Here is a 6,350-nt window from a genome sequence, read left to right as displayed (position 1 = left end):
GCAAACGCCATGCTCTATCAACTGAGCTACATCCCTGCCGGCCATTCCCTCCCCTACCCTGGACGACGCTGGGCCAATTGTGCGCCGCCCATTAGTCTCCCGGTCGCGGCCGGCTGCGACAGAGCCTGGATTCGAACCAGGATCTCTAGTGGCACAGCCTTAGACCACTGCGCCACTCAGGAGATGTATTTGAGAGCAATGTACAGCTTTTCCCTCCTGATTTTGAGCATGCTTTCTGAAGACCGGCACACCTATGCCAAGCATTGACACATAGTTCAACTTTCGTATTGATTCTCTCTCCAGAGCATGGAGAAGGTGGAGGCCCAGAAGAAAGAGGCCATCAAGGCTGTGATGGAGAGTTTTGAGCGAGGGGCTGAGGTGTTGGCCAGCGCAGTCGGGGAGCTCTTTCCTCTCTGCGAGGAAGCCGCCCCTGTCCTACGACTACCCCTGGACAACGTAAAGAGCAAAGAGGTCTTCTATGTCAAAGAGCAGTTCCTGGCCGTGAGGAACAAGCTGGACGTACTGTCGACCGAGCTGGAGGACATTGACTGTGAGATTAAGAAGCGTGGAGGAGAACATCAGGAACCAGTTCCGGAAGTACATGGACATTCGGGAGGCCAAGCCACAGTTTCAGGAGGTCAAGAAGAGGATGTTTCTGGAGCACTTCTCCAAGACCGGAGGGGAGAATAACCTGTATGTGCTGTATGATGCTCTGATGGGCACCAACAGCTTTGGGGAGTCCATCTTGGAGGTAGTGCAGAGGTAAAGTGTTCTTAACCATGCTAAATGGGCCTTTTATGCACCTGTGGAGCATGATGTTCATTTAGTATTTTAATTCGAGAGCACTTGTGGCATGAATATGAACTGTTAACTTCTGATTATTGTAAATAGGATGATTACTTTTATTGTTATTTACAACAGCTGAGTGGTGGTTGGTTTTCCATCTGTCTCAGGTATGAGGCGAGAAACAGGCACGTACTGGAGGACTTCTGCGTAGCAGCCTTCCCTGAACAGGCCTGCCTTGTAGTCCAGCATCTTCTCCAGGAAAAAGAGGAACGCAATCTTCAGGACACGGCTCAGGAAGTACAGGAATTCCTCACCAGGAAGTACGACTGGGTGAGCTGGTCGGTCCGAGTGGTTAACCACTCTGGCAGCAGCTATCGGAACTGGCGTGCCGGGGACCACTTCCAACACATGCCGGTCAGAACTGGTTTGAGGTGCTGCAGGTGAACGATACCAACCTGGTGGTTTCCTACAGCACCAGTCCCCAACCGGTGCCACGCGACTGCATCCGGCAACTGATGGAGGGGCCGGGGAAGAAGGGCCCAGGCCGTGGTGGAGGTCCTGGAGAAGGCGGGGTTCGTGGTGCATGCTGTCAGTCACCACAAGAAGAAGAAGGAAACTTGGAGCTTCCCTGAGGACTGCCACTACTGGGAGAGGCACAAGAAGGTGGCGCTGTGCGTACACTCAGAGTGATGCTGATAGAGGTGCAACAAGTCAGACAAATAGGGATCATTTATGTAATCAACCAGAGGGGTTATTCCAAATTCTGAATTGACCACCTCAAAGAGGATGTGTGGGGAATTATAGTAAATGGTGATGAGGTTTTGTGAATAAGCCATGCAGTTTGTCCTAGTCATTACATAATACTATGCACTGTGAATAGCAAAAAGCTTTGGTGGCGATTAGATTCACTGTATAGAAATCTGAATGTTTTGCAAATTTGAGGCAGTGTTACAATAGCGCAGTGTTTGCAGAGTATTTAATGAACTGTATATGCATTTTATTATAAGTGACTATTAAAAAAATTGTTCTTTATTTTATTTCACCATTATTTAACCAGGTAAGCCAGTTGAGAACAAGTTCTCATTTACAACTGCGACCTGGCCAAGATAAAGCAAAGCAGTGCGTTAAAAACAACAACACAGAGTTACATATGGGATAAACAAAACATAAAGTCAAAAATACAACAGAAAATATATACAGTGGGGAGAACAAGTATTTGATACACTGCCGATTTTGCAGGTTTTCCTACTTACTGTCACACCCTGGTTCTGGGACTCTATATGTTGAGCCAGGGTGTGTTCATTCTATGTGTTAGATTCCTATGTTGGTAGTTCTAGGTGTGTTTATTTCTATGTTGGCTAGAGTGCCTCCCAATCAGAGGCAACGAGTGTCAGCTGTCGTTGGTTGTCTCTGATTGGGAGCCATATTTAAACTGTCTGTTTTCCCTTTGTGTTTGTGGGTTCTTGTTCCGTGTTGGTCATTGTTACCGTGGACTTCACGAGTCATTTCTTGTTTTGTTTATTGTTGTCTATTATCATTAAAGATAATAAAGTTAACCATGTTCGTTCATCACGCTGCGCCTTGGTCTATTCCCTACGACGATCGTGACAGAAGAACCCACCATACAAGGACCAAGCAGCGTGTCCAGGGGCAGATCTTGGACTGGACATGGGAGGAAGCGCCGGGAAAGGAGATGGAGAGGTTGGCGATGGCCCAGGTGGGCAAAGTGTGGTCCTGGGAGGACATGCTCGGGGGAAAATGGCCATGGGCTAGGATTAAGGCCCTGGCGAGAGAGGAGCAGCGGCGTCAGCAGTGTCAACGTCGGACAGGCGAGAGGCAACCCCAGAAATTTTTTAGGGGGGGGCACACGGCAGGACGACGGGGCTGACGGAGGCAGAAAAGGGGCGGCTTCAGAAGGCCACCAGGTTACGGGGGCCACTGGTCAAAGTAGGGAAGGAAGGTGTAGAGGCACGGCGAGAGGTACTGGGGTGTGTTACCAGTCCGGTCCGGCCCGTTCCAGATCCCGAGGTAGAGCCAGTGGTGTGTGTCCCCAGTACGGTCCGGCCTGTTCCGGCCCCTCGCACCAAGTGTACGGTGCGCGTCGCCAGCCCGGTCCGGCCTGTCCCTGCTCCTCGCACCAAGCCTACGGTGCGCGTCGCCAGCCCAGTCCGGCCTGTCCCTGCTCCACGCACCAAGCCTACGGTGTGCGTCGCCAGCCCAGTCCGGCCTGTCCCTGCTCCACGCACCAAGCCTACGGTGTGCGTCGCCAGCCCGGTCCGGCCTGTCCCTGCTCCACGCACCAAGCCTACGGTGTGCGTCGCCAGCCCAGTCCGGCCTGTCCCTGCTCCACGCACCAAGCCTACGGTGTGCGTCGCCAGCCCAGTCCGGCCTGTCCCTGCTCCACGCACCAAGCCTACGGTGTGCGTCGCCAGCCCAGTCCGGCCTGTCCCTGCTCTACGCACCAAGCCTACGGTGTGCGTCGCCAGCCCGGTCCGGCCTGTCCCTGCTCCACGCACCAAGCCTACGGTGTGCGTCGCCAGCCCGGTCCGGCCTGTCCCTGCTCCACGCACCAAGCCTACGGTGTGCGTCGCCAGCCCAGTCCGGCCTGTCCCTGCTCCACGCACCAAGCCTACGGGGTGCGTCGCCAGCCCAGCCCGGCCTGTTCCTCCTCCACGCACCAAGCCAGGGGTGCGAGTCGTCAGCCTGGTAAGGCCCGTTCCTCCTCCACGCACCAAGCCAGGGGTGCGAGTCGTCAGCCTGGTAAGGCCCGTTCCTCCTCCACGCACCAAGCCAGGGGTGCGCGTCGTCAGTCCAGCACAACCCGTGCCTGGGTCACCGGTGCCTGGTAAGGTACCGGTCAACTGCTCCACTACGGAGCTGAAGCTAACCGCTCCTGCTACGTCCAGTTCAGCTCCAGCCAGCGGGGCCAGACTGGACCAGGGGCGCTATGGGGGGTTTATTGGAGGGTGGTGGGCAAGGCCGGAGCCAGAACCGCCGCCGAGGAGGAATGCCCACCCAGCCCTCCCCTGTCTTGCTCTAGTTGAGGCACGGTCGCAGTCCGCGCCTTTAGGGGGGGGTACTGTCACACCCTGGTTCTGGGACTCTATATGTTGAGCCAGGGTGTGTTCATTCTATGTGTTAGATTCCTATGTTGGTAGTTCTAGGTGTGTTTATTTCTATGTTGGCTAGAGTGACTCCCAATCAGAGGCAACGAGTGTCAGCTGTCGTTGGTTGTCTCTGATTGGGAGCCATATTTAAACTGTCTGTTTTCCCTTTGTGTTTGTGGGTTCTTGTTCCGTGTTGGTCATTGTTACCGTGGACTTCACGAGTCGTTTCTTGTTTTGTTTATTGTTGTCTATTATCACTAAAGATAATAAAGTTAACCATGTTCGTTCATCACGCTGCGCCTTGGTCTATTCCCTACGACGATCGTGACACTTACAAAGCATGTCGTCTGTAATTGTTTCATTGGTAATGACATTTCACTGTAATTTTATCATAGGTACACTTCAACTGTGAGAGACGGAATCTAAAACAAAAATCCAGAAAATCACATTGTATGATTTTTAAGTAATTCATTTGCATTTTATTGCATGACATAAGTATTTGATACATCAGAAAAGCAGAACTTAATATTTGGTACAGAAACCTTTGTTTGCAATTACAGAGATCATACGTTTCCTGTAGGTCTTGACCAGGTTTGCACACACTGCAGCAGGGATTTTTGCCCACTCCTCCATACAGACCTTCTCCAGATCCTTCAGGTGTCGGGGCTGTCGTTTGGCAATACAGACTTTCAGCTCCCTCCAAAGATTTTCTATTGGGTTCAGGTCTGGAGACTGACTAGGCCACTCCAGGACCTTGAGATGCTTCTTACGGAGCCACTCCTTAGTTGCCCTGGCTGTGTGTTTCGGGTCATTGTCATGCTGGAAGACCCAGCCACGACCCATCTTCAATGCTCTTACTGAGGGAAGGAGGTTGTTGGCCAAGATCTTGCGATACATGGCCCCATCCATCCTCCCCTCACATTTACATTTACATTTTAGTCATTTAGCAGACGCTCTTATCCAGAGCGACTTACAGGAGCAATTAGGGTTAAGTGCCTTGCTCAAGGGCACATTTACGTCATTTAGCAGACGCTCTTGTCCAGAGCGACTCACAAATTGATGCATTCACCCTATAGCCAGTGGGATAACCACTTTACAATTTTTTTTTTTTGGGGGGGGGGGGGTAGAAGGATTACTTTATCCTATCCCAGGTATTCCTTAAAGAGGTGGGGTTTCAAATGTCTCCGGAAGGTGGTGAGTGACTCCGCTGTCCTGGCGTCGTGAGGGAGCTTGTTCCACCATTGTTCCCCTCAATACGGTGCAGTCGTCCTGTGCCCTTTGCAGAAAAGCATCCCCAAAGAATGATGTTTCCACCTCCATGCTTCACGGTTGGGATGGTGTTCTTGGGGTTGTACTCATCCTTCTTCTTCCTCCAAACACGGCGAGTGGAGTTTAGACCAAAAAGCTCTATTTTTGTCTCATCAGACCACATGACCTTCTCTCATTCCTCCTCTGGATCATCCAGGCAAACTTCAGATGGGCCTGGACATGCGCTGGCTTGAGCAGGGGGACCTTGCGTGCGCTGCAGGATTTTAATCCATGACGGCGTAGTGTGTTACTAATGGTTTTCTTTGAGACTGTGGTCCCAGCTCTCTTCAGGTCATTGACCAGGTCCTGCCGTGTAGTTCTGGGCTGATCCCTCACCTTCCTCATGATCATTGATGCCCCACGAGGTGAGATCTTGCATGGAGCCCCAGACCGAGGGTGATTGACCGTCATCTTGAACTTCTTCCATTTTCTAATAATTGCGCCAACAGTTGTTGCCTTCTCACCAAGCTGCTTGCCTATTGTCCTGTAGCCCATCCCAGCCTTGTGCAGGTCTACAAGTTTATCCCTGATGTCCTTATACAGCTCTCTGGTCTTGGCCATTGTGGAGAGGTTGGAGTCTGTTTGATTGAGTGTGTGGACAGGTGTCTTTTATACAGGTAACGAGTTCAAACAGGTGCAGTTAATACAGGTAATGAGTGGAGAACAGGAGGGCTTCTTAAAGAAAAACTAACAGGTCTGTGAGAGCCGGAATTCTTACTGGTTGGTAGGTGATCAAATACTTATGTCATGCAATAAAATGCAAATTAATTACTTAAAAATCATACAATGTGATTTTCTGGATTTTTGTTTTAGCTTCCGTCTCTCACAGTTGAAGTGTACCTATGATAAAAATTATTGACCTCTACATGCTTTGTAAGTAGGAAAACCTGCAAAATCGGCAGTGTATCAAATACTTGTTCTCACCACTGTATACAGTTTGTGCTAATGTAGTAAGTTATGGAGGTAAGGCAATAAATAGGCCATAGTGCAAAATAGTAACAATTTCATATTAACACTGGAATGATAGATGTGCAAAAGATGATGTGCAAATAGAGATACTGGGGTGCAAATTAGCAAAATAAATAACAATATGGGGATGAGGTAGTTGGGTGGGCTATTTTCAGAAAGGCTGTGTACAGGTGCAGTGAT

At 50.6% G+C, this 6,350-nt stretch overlaps 1 pseudogene; it reads left to right on the top strand.

Moving 5' to 3' along the window:
• The first annotated feature begins 306 nt into the window (after positions 1-306).
• Positions 307-1,476, top strand: LOC121543096 (annotated as a pseudogene).
• The last annotated feature ends 4,874 nt before the right edge of the window (positions 1,477-6,350 follow it).

Source organism: Coregonus clupeaformis, chromosome 17 (assembly GCF_020615455.1).
Source record: "Coregonus clupeaformis isolate EN_2021a chromosome 17, ASM2061545v1, whole genome shotgun sequence".
NCBI classification, from domain to species: Eukaryota; Metazoa; Chordata; class Actinopteri; order Salmoniformes; family Salmonidae; genus Coregonus; species Coregonus clupeaformis.
This window is presented reverse-complemented; position numbering and strand designations above follow the sequence as displayed.